Consider the following 13,503-nt stretch of genomic DNA (forward strand, 5'->3'; position numbering starts at 1 on the left):
GAACAAGGTCTTAATCTTCACATCCATCATGACGCCAAGGGCAACGATTATCCGCTGAATGAAGGAAGGGCGTGTCTTTCCACAGAAACACAACCAGTGTGGCCAAAGCAGGCACTGGACGTGCTTCAGTGAGTGATGGGGACATTTTCTCAGGGGACTTCCTGGCAGAGGACTTTGTAAATATTCACAAAGCCCCCATGTGTAACCCTGCAGTGGACCTGGGACCACCAAGGACAGGGGTGGGTGCAGTCATGGGGCTGTCCTCAGTGGGAATGAGAGTTCTCAGTGGGGATGTCCTTCTGGTCAGGGAGGTAAGAGAAGACTTCAAGAAGAAGTCTTGGGACCAAGACTTCAAGAAGAAGCCCCGTTCCTTTGGGGGGGGGGGACAGTTACTGATGTTGCCCAGAACAGTGGCCATGTAGAGACCCAGATGGATAGACCAAGGTGCCTCTAGCCACCTCCTACTGATAGTAGCCTGGCCGAGACCCTGCCCCAGCTCTCCATGTGGGTGCCCGGGCTGGAACTGGGGGCTAGGGGAGGGCCGAGGGTGCGCACCTACTGATAGTAGCCTGGCCGAGACCCTGCCCCAGCTCTCCATGTGGGTGCCCGGGCTGGAACTGGGGGCTAGTGGAGGGCCGAGGGTGCGCACCCAGCTGCTAACTCCAGCAAAGGGCTCACGTACACGGGCATTATGCTACACGCAGACCCAGTGGACCACCCCGGCCAGATCCCCATGGCACAGCGGTCCCCCTTGTTCAGAGCTTCCTGAAAAACACTTTTCCTTTGAAGTTAAAAACCCCAGGCTCAACTGTAACCAACCAGGGGAGGGAAAGACAGACTTTAAAAACTCCATGCTTTTTTTAAAAGTTTTAACAAACTTAAACTTCAGAAAAACTTCAACAAAATGCCTGTTCTCTTGAGGATGAAAAAGTGACCCCTTACCGGGTACATGATGACATGCAACTCTTCCCCCCACGTTTCTACCAGAAAAACCTCTCTGGATGTTTAGCATTGCAAACTCTTTCCAATAAGATTCCAAAAGTAAGTAACTGTGCCGTTTTGCGTGTCTGGGTCACCATTAGCTAGGAAAGTGCTATTTTGACTCTTTCTTTTCTTCACAAGAATTGGCTAATTACCATCTGCTTTTAATTGCACAAAGGTGACAAATGGGAAAACCATCAAAATCCTGAAGTGCCGCTCCACCGCCAATGCCTAAAATCCTCTCCTGCCCCCCTTGACCACACTGGATTCCACAGCTCTGGTTTGGGTCCTCACTCCATCACCACGGGATGCCCCATCTGTGCCCCCTGTGTAGTACATCCCGTGTGTGCCCGCCGGAGGCCAGCCCCACCTGCGCGGCAGCCGCATGGGCTTGGCAGGGACCACGCTCACAGGGATGCTTCCGCATCCACTCCACCTGCTTACGTGCGGAAGCTCCCACGTGGAAGGTTCGAACCGTGCCTAAATGCTGGTCTCCATGGAAACCCGACTTTCATGGTGCCAGGCTCCTATCCCACTATTTTCTTTTTTTAAAGAAGTTTACAGACTACAGCTTTCATTCTTCGTAGGGCATGAGCCTAAGGTTTCCGCTGACCGCCCGTGGTGCTCACATGAGATTGGTTTTCCTTCACTGTTTGGTGGCTCTTGGATTGTTAGTGCGTCCGTGTCTTGCGTGCGCGCTTGGAGAGTGGCGCTGTGCCGTATTTGTAGATACTGTTACTCTGGGGCATCTGTGTTCTTGGGCGAGGTGAAGAAAACATGGGGAGGGCATGAAATACTGAATTTCTGTGAAACTATTCCAAAGCTGCATTTGGAAAATTCATAATTTACCCTCATATCCAGCCAGTGAGAAAAACACCTTGGACCCAGAAATTATCTTCTTAAAAAAGGCGATCTCAAAGGAATGCAATAGAAATATACCATGATATATATTATATATGGGGCAATTTTAAATTTACTAGTAGCCACATTAAAACAAGCAATATGTGAAATTAACTTTGACAATGTATTTTCTTTAATTTAAGAGAGAGAGAAAGAGAGAACAGGCAGGGGAAGTAGCAGGCAGGGAAAGAACCAGATTCCCCACTGAGCAGGGAGACGGATCTGGGGCTCGATCCCAGGACCCTGGGATCATGACTTGAGCCGAAGGCAGAGGCTTAACCATCTGAGCCACCCAGACACCCCAATAATGTATCTTCTTTAGTTCCTTTTTGTGTTTGAAATAGCATCTCGGGGCGCTTGAGGGGCTCCATTTGTGAAGCGTCTGCCTTCAGCTCAGGTTGATCCCAGGATCCTGGGTGGGAGCCTGGCATTGGGCTCCCGGCTCAGCGGGGAGTCTGCTTCCCCCTCTCCCTCTGCCTGCTCATGCTCTCTCTCACTCTTTCTCTCAAATAAATAAATAAAATATTAAAAAAAATAGCATCTCGGGGTGCCTGGGTGACTCAGTGGGTTAAAGCCTCTGCCTTCGGCTCAGGTCATGATCCCAGGGTCCTAGAATCGAGCCCCGAATAGGGCTCTCTGCTCAGCGGGGAGCCTGCTTTCCCTCTCTCTCTCTCTGCCTGCCTCTCTGCCTACTCATGATCTCTGTCAAATAGATAAATAAAATATTAAAAAAAAAAAGCATCTCAAGTATCCAGTATACAAAAGTGTTGACATATTTGGTCTACTCTCTCACAGTCAGTTTTTGAACTCCAGCATGCATTCTAGAACACTTGACAGTTGGAACCAGCCATAAAGTAGCTCTAAGAGCCAGGAGCGGTGCTGAGAGAGAACTTGAAGTGGCCAGAGCCAGCTTCCCAGGAAGCACGTAGAGCATACTCCCATTTCTGAGAGTAATCTGAATTGTGTGGTCTGAGCACGTTTGCCATATTTTCCAAAACTCCAACAAATGAAAAACAGGGGTCCCAGATCTTTATTTGGCAGAAGGCCCAAATTCTGGGGCATCAGGGAAATGCATTAGGGATTTTCCTGCCAAATAAAAAGAAAGTTGATTGTTTGCAGTATGGAGGAATGCTTGGCAGCTTAGCATTAGGAAAATATCTCTTTCATCTTCCCTGGGGGGCGGGGTGGGCATCAACTCCCCAGGGCTCCATCCAATGCCTGCCCCCTTCTGCTATGCTCCAAGCTCTCTAGCCTCCTTGGCAGCCCTCAGAGGAAATGTGTCTCCTCCCCCACCTCAGTCCAGTCCCTTCCAGGTATTTTATCTGTTGTTCCTCATCTCCAAGACTGTTGCTCCATGGAGCTGGTCACTACCATTCACTCCTGCCCAGGCTTCTCCAGGAGGAATCCACCCTCAGGTCCTGGTCCCTCGACCTCTGACCTGACCCCTCCTGGCCCCCAGCCTCTGTCCAGGTTCACCTTCCTTTTTGCTCACCTGGATCACCGAACCGATCTCCTTGCTCGTCCCTCTCCAATCCTCACTTCTCCCCAGTTTGCCCCCCACACTGCTGCCAGGCTGAGTTGCAAAACATAGACCCACTCAGGTCACTTCTTTCAGCTTCCAGACACTTCTGGGCCCCTCCCTGTTGTCTACACAGTAGATTTTCAGCTCTCTCTATAAGTAGAACTCCAGTTCTCCTCAATGAGGTGTTACCAAGAGCCCCAGGCTGTAGAGCAGGTAAAGCGTGAGCTGCTCCGGGGGGCAGAGAGGCAGAGGAGGGGCTGGGACAGAGGCCTCTGGGCTGCAAAGCTGCCCACCGGGCCTGGGGCCCACGGTAGCTGCCGCAATCCTGGAGTGGGAAGCTCTGCTCCCAGCCAGACATGGAGGTCCTCATGGAAGCCAGGCGTGGCCACAGTCCTGATGTCTTCACGTGGTGTCCCGGCTGCCCCTAACTTTCATGCCAACAGCACCTTGCGTGGAACCCTCCTGACTGACAACCCAGATGAACTCATCTTCTGAACTGGGCCTCTCTCTTCTAGGGATTCTGTTAAAGTCACTAACCACTTGTCACGTCTGTGCCCCAGATGTGTTTCTCCTGGCAACGAGGTGGGCAAGGGCTCCAGATGAACTTCTAACCCTGTGCCACGATCAAGTTAAGACTGTGAGCACCAGGAATGCCCACTTGGACCTTCACCCTGTTGCTGGATTAATCAAAATGGGTAAAGAACCCTAAAGGTCTTCAGAGCATCTCCTAGAGGCCAGAGTCGCACCACATGTGAGCCCACCGTCCAAGATGTCACCCAGAACCAAAGGGCCTGACACCCAGAGAAGGAGGCAATGCAGGCACTTGCCCAGGGAAGAGAAAATGCATGTAGCCCTGCCATGCCCGGCTGATGGGTCTGCAGGGGCGCGGCTATGGGACCAACTCTTGTCCCTTAGTGCTTCAGGCCCAGCCAGGGGAGAATGCTGGCACCCACTGCACTCCCGTTCCCCTTCCTCAGTTCAGCCTCCAAGCCCAAGAGATCTGTGAATCCCCCAAGGGTTGGGAACGAGGGAGTTGACCCCCCCATGGCGCCTCTGCAGGCCTGATTCTTGCACTGGGCGGTGACCCAACAGAAGCTGTGCGCATGCACAGGGGTTCCTGCACGCGCGCTCACTCCTCAGGTTCCAGGTTCTAAAGCTGTGTCCTGGCAACAGGCCCCGCATTGTGCTCTAGGCCTTCAGCCGTGACTTGGCAGCTGAAGGAGAGCGCTGCGAGCCTAGTTCGCTATCCTCAGCGTCTGACCTTACCGGACTGCTCTATGGGCAACTCCTTGAGCAGGCCATGCCCCTCCCCCCATCCCCGGGCTCTGCGGGGTCCGCACCTGCCAGGAGGGCTGGTCCGCCCCCACCGGGCTCACTGTGGCCGCAGACAACTCTTGGAGGCCAGGGCTCACCCGGCGGTCCACGCCCCGGGGTCCACTCACAGGCGGTCTTCCAAGTACCCGGCAAGTTGGCATCCGCGCTCCGTCCTAGCAGCTTGGAGAAGGTACTCAGGGACCCTGGCGACCCCGCGCTTTCTTCTGGGGCTTCTTACCTCCTCCTGTAGGTGGGGCTGCCGGCTGAAATCAGTGCTGTCAGATGCCAGATCACAGATGGCCTGCCGCTGCCGCTCCGAGTCCATCGAGGACACGGTCACCCCCTGTCTGCTGCAGAAGCGGGTCATCACTGGGCTGCGGCCCTCAACACCCAGAAATGACCATGGTGACTCCACAGCGGAGCAGGTGTGCAGAAATCCCAGACAGAGCGGCAAAGGGACAGCCCAGATAGAGACTCACAGAAAGGACCCTAAAGGCACTGAGGCCCCACAGGGGGCATTTAGGCGCCTGGGGGTCCACGGAGGCCTCTCTCCCTTTGTGCCCAGGCCTGGGCCTCTGCCGAGAGCCGTCCCCCGGAAAGAGAGCTCAGAAGACCCATACAGTAAGAAGTCCCCCAGCTCCCACAGGAGCTCCTGCCCCACTCGAAATGCCATCACCAGTTCTTACAGTTCCACCAGGGGCTGCCACCTGGTCCAGAAAAAGAGGCGTCTGGCCACAAGTCAGGCCTCGCAGCCCCCGAGGTCCCCCAAAAAAGTCAGCCAAGAGAGCCTCTTGTGTCCAGCCAGAGTGCCTGCACTCTGCCAAAAGAACCAGCCGGAAAAGGCTGCCGATACCACCACGGGGCAGAAGGCAGCGCAGAGGAACTATTCATCCCCAGCTGACTGTTCCAGGCCCCGAAAACGCAAGTTTCCTCTGCTGCCACACAGGCGAGGGGAGCCTCTGAGGCTGCCATCACCCCCTGAGCCGGGGTTTCGAGTGACGGTTGAGGACCTGGACCGGGAAAGAAAAGCTGCTCTCCAGCGCATCCAAGATGCTCTTCGAGGGGACACAGAGGCCACCTGCAGCTGTGGCCCAGCTAGCCCATCCAGTGCCTTGGCCCTGCCTGCTGCAGTGGCTGCTCCGCTGCCAGCCTCTGACTCCCAGGTCACCTCCAGGGACTGCTCCAGTTCTTCCCAGCCTCTCCCTTTGGGGTCTCACCCTGGCTGCAGTGGGAGCAACGTTGCATCTACCCAGGCCCCCTCGATGCCGTCCGGGGACATCACAGCCTCAGTCACAGTCCCCCCAGGGCTGCCTGCACTGCCTGGAGGTAGGGGCAACCCGGGATCCACTGCCCAGGCCCCACTCTGGGCTGTTGGTGGGCAGTGGCCCGGAGCCAGCACCCTTCAAATCTCTCCCGCGCATGGACAGCCGGCAGCTCAGGCTCCAGACCCACTCCAGGCCCTGAGCACGGCAGTAGTCCAGCTGTCCTTGGGCAGTGGCACCCAGGTAGGTTATGTGGTTCCCTTACCCACATCTGCCTCCCGGGGGACCCGTGCCAGTGCCCAGCCAGGCTCGGTAACCTCCTCTGCTGTCCTCGCCCCTGGCGCAGCTGCTGCCCCTGGCTTGACAGCGGCCCCCCAGTTGCCCAGCGCTGTGCCCAATGCTGGGCCCAACAACCAGCACCCCGGCCCCCCAACTGGCACCACAATGCCGGCCCCCATCAGCATGGGGCTTTCGGCAGCACCCACAGTTTTGGGGAGAGGAGATTATGTTGCAGGCCTGTGCACCAGATTAGGGGCTCTCTGCATCACAGCAGCAACAAGCAGGGCCCCAAATGGCCCACAGGGCTCCAGGGCAAGCCTGGGCCCAAACACAGGGGGCCGCCCATGCCAGAGCACCTTGTCGGGGACCGCTGGAGCCAGCACGACGAACCAGCCTGTGTCGGGAGCCCCGAGTTTCCCTCCCTTCAGTCACATCCCCAGGAACCTGAGCCGGAAGAGGTCCAGATCGGACGGCTACAGCACTTCCAGCAAGGCCGCCTTCAGGGATGGGAGCATCCTGGCCTTTCCTCCTAGTGGCTCCACGTCTCTGGTCAGCAAGGCCCAGAGCAGCCTTGCCACCAAGACCCCCTCATCCCCTGCCCTGCGACTGATTAAGTGCAAAAGACCTGCAACATGTAATAATCCATCTTCGGCCACATCACAGTCCACTGCAGCTGCCCCTGGCTTGGCGGTTGCCGCCCAGGTACTTGGCACCGTGTCCCATGCTGGGCCCAAAAGCCAGCACCCCGGCCCCCCAATTGGGACCGCAATGCAGGCCACCATCAGCATGGGGCTTTCGGCAGCACCCCCAGTTTGGGGGAGAGGGGATGATGTTGCCGATCTGTGCTCCAGATTTGGAGCACTCTGCATCTCAGCATCAACGAGCAGGGCCCCAGGTGGCCCGCAGGGCTCCAGGGCAAGCCTGGGCCCGAACACAGGGGGCCGCCCACGCCAGAGCACCCTGTCGGGGACCACGGGAGCCAGCACAACGAACGAGCCTGTGTCGGGAGCCCCGAGTGCTCCTCCTCCTAGTCACATCCCCAGGCACAAGACCAAGGGGAGGTCCAGATCGGAGGGCGGCACTTCCAGCAAGGCTGCCCACGGGGACGGGGGCGTCCTGGCCACTCCTCCTAGCACCATCGCCTTTGTGGTCAGCACGGCCCACACCAGCCTTGCCACCAAGACCCCCTCATCCCCTGCCCAGAGATTGACTAGGTGCAGAAGAGCTTCAGCGGGCAACAAGATATCTTCCTGCACATCCCAGCCGACTGACGCTGCCCCTGCCTTCACAGCGGCCCCCCAAATGCCCAGCACTGTGTCCCATGCTGGGCCCAACAGCCAGCACACCGGCCCCCAAACTGACACCACAATGCCGGCCACCATCAGCATGAGGCTTTCGGCAGCACCCCCAGTTTTGGGGAGAGGGGATGATGTTGCCGATCTGTGCTCCAGATTTGGGGCACTCTGCATCTCAGCATCAACGAGCAGGGCCCCAGGTGGCCCGCAGGGCTCCAGGGCAAGCCTGGGCCCGAACACAGGGGGCCGCCCACGCCAGAGCACCCTGTCGGGGACCACGGGAGCCAGCACAACGAATGAGCCTGTGTCGGGAGCCCCGAGTGCTCCTCCTCCTAGTCACATCCCCAGGCACAAGACCAAGGGGAGGTCCAGATCGGAGGGCGGCACTTCCAGCAAGGCTGCCCACGGGGACGGGGGCGTCCTGGCCACTCCTCCTAGCACCATCGCCTTTGTGGTCAGCATGGCCCACACCAGCCTTGCCACCAAGACCCCCTCATCCCCTGCCCAGAGATTGACTAGGTGCAGAAGAGCTTCAGCGGGCAACAAGATATCTTCCTGCACATCCCAGCCGACTGACGCTGCCCCTGCCTTCACAGCGGCCCCCCAAATGCCCAGCACTGTGTCCCATGCTGGGCCCAACAGCCAGCACACCGGCCCCCAAACTGACACCACAATGCCGGCCACCATCAGCATGAGGCTTTCGGCAGCAACCCCAGTTTTGGGGAGAGGGGATGATATTGCCGATCTGTGCTCCAGATTTGGGGCACTCTGCATCTCAGCATCAACGAGCAGGGCCCCAGGTGGCCCGCAGAGCTCCAGGGCAAGCCTGGGCCCGAACACAGGGGGCCGACCACGCCAGAGCACCCTGTCGGGGACCACGGGAGCCAGCACAATGAACCAGCCTGTGTCGAGAGCCCCGAGTGCTCCTCCTCCTAGTCACATCCCCAGGCACAAGACCAAGGGGAGGTCCAGATCGGAGGGCGGCACTTCCAGCAAGGCTGCCCACGGGGACGGGGGCGTCCTGGCCACTCCTCCTAGCACCACCGCCTTTGTGGTCAGCACGGCCCACACCAGCCTTGCCACCAAGACCCCCTCATCCCCTGCCCAGAGATTGACTAGGTGCAGAAGAGCTTCAGCGGGCAACAAGATATCTTCCTGCACATCCCAGCCGACTGCCGCTGCCCCTGCCTTCACAGTGGCCCCCCAAATGCCCAGCACTGTGTCCCATGCTGGGCCCAACAGCCAGCACCCCGGCCTCCAAACTGACACCACAATGCCGGCCACCATCAGCATGAGGCTTTCGGCAGCAACCCCAGTTTTGGGGAGAGGGGATGATGTTGCCGATCTGTGCTCCAGATTTGGGGCACTCTGCATCTCAGCATCAACGAGCAGGGCCCCAGGTGGCCCGCAGGGCTCCAGGGCATGCCTGGGCCCAAACAGAGGGGGCCGCCCACGCCAGAGCACCCTGTCGGGGACCACGGGAGCCAGCACAATGAACCAGCCTGTGTCGGGAGCCCCGAGTGCTCCTCCTCCTAGTCATATCCCCAGGCACAAGACCAAGGGGAGGTCCAGATCAGAGGGCGGCACTTCCAGCAAGGCTGCCCACGGGGACGTGGGGGTCCTGGCCACTCCTCCTAGCACCACCGCCTTTGTGGTCAGCACGGCCCACACCAGCCTTGCCACCAAGACCCCCTCATCCCCTGCCCAGAGATTGACTAGGTGCAGAAGAGCTTCAGCGGGCAACAAGCCATCTTCCTGCACATCCCAGCCCACTGTCGCTGCCCCTGCCTTCACAGCGGCCCCCCAAATGCCCAGCACTGTGTCCCATGCTGGGCCCAACAGCCAGCACCCCGGCCCCCAAACTGAAACCTCAATGCCGGCCACCATCAGCTTGGGGCTTTCGGCAGCACCCCCAGTTTTGGGGAGAGGGGATGATGTTGCCGATCTGTGCTCCAGATTTGGGGCACTCTGCATCTCAGCATCAACGAGCAGGGCCCCAGGTGGCCCGCAGAGCTCCAGGGCAAGCCTGGGCCCGAACACAGGGGGCCGACCACGCCAGAGCACCCTGTCGGGGACCACGGGAGCCAGCACAATGAACCAGCCTGTGTCGGGAGCCCCGAGTGCTCTTCCTCCTAGTCACATCCCCAGGCACAAGACCAAGGGGAGGTCCAGATCGGAGGGCGGCACTTCCAGCAAGGCTGCCCACGGGGACGGGGGCGTCCTGGCCACTCCTCCTAGCACCACTGCCTTTGTGGTCAGCACGGCCCACACCAGCCTTGCCACCAAGACCCCCTCATCCCCTGCCCAGAGATTGACTAGGTGCAGAAGAGCTTCAGCGGGCAACAAGATATCTTCCTGCACATCCCAGCCCACTGCCGCTGCCCCTGCCTTGACAGCGGCCCCCCAAATGCCCAGCACTGTGTCCCATGCTGGGCCCAACAGCCAGCACACCGGCCCCCAAACTGACACCACAATGCCGGCCACCATCAGCATGGGGCTTTCGGCAGCACCCCCAGTTTTGGGGAGAGGGGATGATATTGCCGATCTGTGCTCCAGATTTGGGGCACTCTGCATCGCAGAAGCAACGAGCAGGGCCCCAAGTGGCCTGTAGGGCTCCAGGGCAAGCCTGGGCCCGAACACAGGGGGCCGACCACACCAGAGCACCCTGTCGGGGTCCACGGGAGCCAGCACAACGAACCAGCCTCTGTCGGGAGCCCTGAGTGCTCCTCCCTCTAGTCACATTCCCAGGCACCAGACCAAGGAGAGGTCCAGATCGGCCGGCGGCTTTTCCAGCAAGGCTGCCCACGGGGACGGGGGCGTCCTGGCCTCTCCTCCTAGCACCACCATTTTTGTGGTCAGCACGGCCCACACCAGCCTTGCCACCAAGAACCCGTCATCCCGTGCCCAGCACCTAAGAGGACGTAAAAGAGCTGCACCGTGCAAGAAACCATCTTCTCCCCCATCATAGCCCACCTCTTAAGGGCCTAAAGGGAGAGGCTTGGCTGAGCCAATAACTACCTGGAGACATATCTAGTGGTGTACTTCCACCTTCCAACATTGGGAAAACTTCCCAATCCCTGACCTACCATTTTTAAGGAAGGTGGGGGCCTGAAGCCTCGTCTGTGATCCCAGGGGCCATGGGCCTTCGGACAGTACACGGTAATCGGGTCCCTTGGGCCTCCAGTCCCACAGCTCCTGGGACTCCTGCCGCTGCCCACAGATTTCCCCTCCCCTCTCCCCACGTTCCTCTCAGAACCTTTAGGTAGTGTTCATTTCATTAATAAAAGCCTGTTCTAGTTTCTCTGCATAGCTCTCTTGAGTCTCCTCTGTGGGTCATGTGGGCAAAAGTTGGGGGCCGAATGGAGGCTGGCATGGGAAGCCAGACGCCACCGTTTCCAGGTTCCCGTGGCCCAGCGGAGCGGGTAGGGCTGGAAGGACAGACCCTCGAAGAGTGAGAGTAGGTTTTCCGTTTCGGGGATGGGCCTGGGAGAACACTGGCCTGGGGAGGGCAAACTGGGGAGACTCACCCTTGCCTATTGGAAGCGCTGCTCCTCTCTCACTGGGGACCCCACGGAATCTTCTTGCTTCACAGCCCTAGGGCGATGTAAAGACACTCCTGGCCTAGAGTATGGGTCTGGCATCCACGACTGTGGCTCAGGGCAAAGGAGGACAGCTTTGCCTTGAGGGTCTGACAGCTCCCTGAGCGGTGAGTGACATCCCACTTCATACAAGCACCAGGCCTCCCTCCGTGCATCTCTTCCCTCTGCCAGGCATTTGGGGGCCCCTTCCGGATGGCACTCAGGAGAAGAATGAGGAAGAAACAAGTCACCTGGGAGAGGGAGGGAGCAAGGACGACGCTGAAAGTACTGTCACCCCCAAAACTCCTCAGTCCCATATTGATTAGATACAAGATCACAGACAACGAACGAGGAGGTTATACATTAGTCTTGGGTCTTGTAGGTCAACCAGAAGGAATGGGAGTCCTACATCGACCATAGTCTTGCCGGTAAACAGAGTAGGCTGTGCCTGGCCCAGCAGCATGGAATTTTTGGCGGAGAAAAACTCACTCATATGTTTTTAGCTAAGTTTTATCAAGGCCTGAGACAAAATTAAGGAGAAATTATGCCATAAACTAGAAATTCCCAATCTATCAGGGTAGCACACCCATCAAGGACAACACAATTATTAGTAGATCAGAACATTCTGCGGGTACCGCCCATTATCTGTGTTGAATAAATGGAAGATAACAAGAGTCAGGTGGAGCTCTCTACTACTTTGTTGAATCCTTAAAAGGGACACTTGAAAACAGGTGCCAGAAGCAGTAGGAAGCCTGATACCTTCGAAATTCACCAGCGGATAAGAAAGGCAAGCATCCTAACTGCACCCCTCCTCTGTTTCAGTGCATTGCTGCAAGAAAAACTTTAGAAATTTCCTTTGCTTTTTTTGGATAGCCCAGATATCCATTACACACTCCTTGTAAAACCCCTCATCCAAGATCCACTCCACTAAGGAGCACACTCCCAAAGCAAGAGTTAGCTACACTCCCAGTCTAAAATTATTTACTCCCCTAATTGAAATATTTACTGAATCTGAACAACAGTGTAACCACTTTATAGTTGTCATATCCTTTTATGAGGTCAAGAAGAACACAGAATTGCCTAACTAGACGAGAGCCTAGAACAGTATCATCAAAACCAAGTATTCAAGGAAAACACCCACCAACTGTTCAAAAGTACAAGGTCACGAGTATAAAATAAAGGGCAGCTGTCCTAAGACCATATGCTAATGAAGCCATGTCCTGTATTTATTGTACATGGAGTTTGGGGCTTGTCAAAACAAAGCCCTCCTGCCCACCAACCCAGGTTCTTCCTTGTGGCTGATGGCATCTTGTTAGAAAACATCTTAAATTTTTAAAATGCCCATCACCTGCTGCCAAACAAGCCTGATAGTTTCAAGTGAACTGAGCTACACCACATAGTTCTGAGCATGGACGGTTTTAAGAAATAAAGTGGAATCCTCAAAAAATTCCACAGGGAGTGAGCAGTCAATCTAGATAACTTTCCATCTGCCCAAGCTCAGACATAATCTTTAAAAAAAATTAGTTTTACATGGCTTTCTGGTTTGTTGACACAAGTAACTTAATAAAATTGTTTTGCTAAAACCCTGATTTTTTTCCCCTTTGAACTCACACAGTATCTACATATTCCATTAGTTGCTTTTAATACTTCACTTGTCCTTTAAAAAAATCTTTTAAAAGGAAGAGAGGGGTGTAAAGATATGCAGGTAAATACAATAAGTGCTTTTCTCTAAATAAGCTGCCAGCATGTTCATTGCTGTATTGCTTTTATTAGTAAAATATTGGAAGCACCTTAAATAGTTTTCATGAGGGAACTAGCTAAATAGTTATTGATATATAAAGGACTGCAATACAACTATTTTTTTTTAAGTAGCTCTATCTGTACTATCATGAAAGATTTCCATTACAGCATTCAGTGAAAAAATTAAGTGACAGAACAACATGTATAAATGTGAAACCATGAATGTAAAAAACAAAAATATATTTGTGTGCTTGAAAGTTTGAAAGGATTTTACCAATATCTGAGAAAGAGATGGATAGAAGGGAATTACTTTTTGCTGTATACCTGTCTATGATATTTGTTTTTACTACAAGTAAGAATCAGATTGTAAAATAAAGAAAAATGTAAACCTAGAAAAAATCTCTAAGTGCACAAAAGATATACATAGGAAAATGGATACTTATATTTTCCAGTATGCTTTTTAAAATCTACTATCTAGAATTTTATATCATGGGACATATTATATATATGTAATTTCAATAAAGTAAATTTTCTAAAAAAAAAAAAAAAAGAGTGCATGCAGAGGGGGCAGAGGGAGAGAAGGAATCTCAAGCAGACTCCATTGAGCGTGGAGCCCAATGCAGAGCTCAATC

The sequence above is a fragment of the Mustela nivalis genome, assembly GCF_964662115.1.
Source record: "Mustela nivalis genome assembly, contig: HAP1_SCAFFOLD_860, whole genome shotgun sequence".
Taxonomy (NCBI): Eukaryota; Metazoa; Chordata; class Mammalia; order Carnivora; family Mustelidae; genus Mustela; species Mustela nivalis.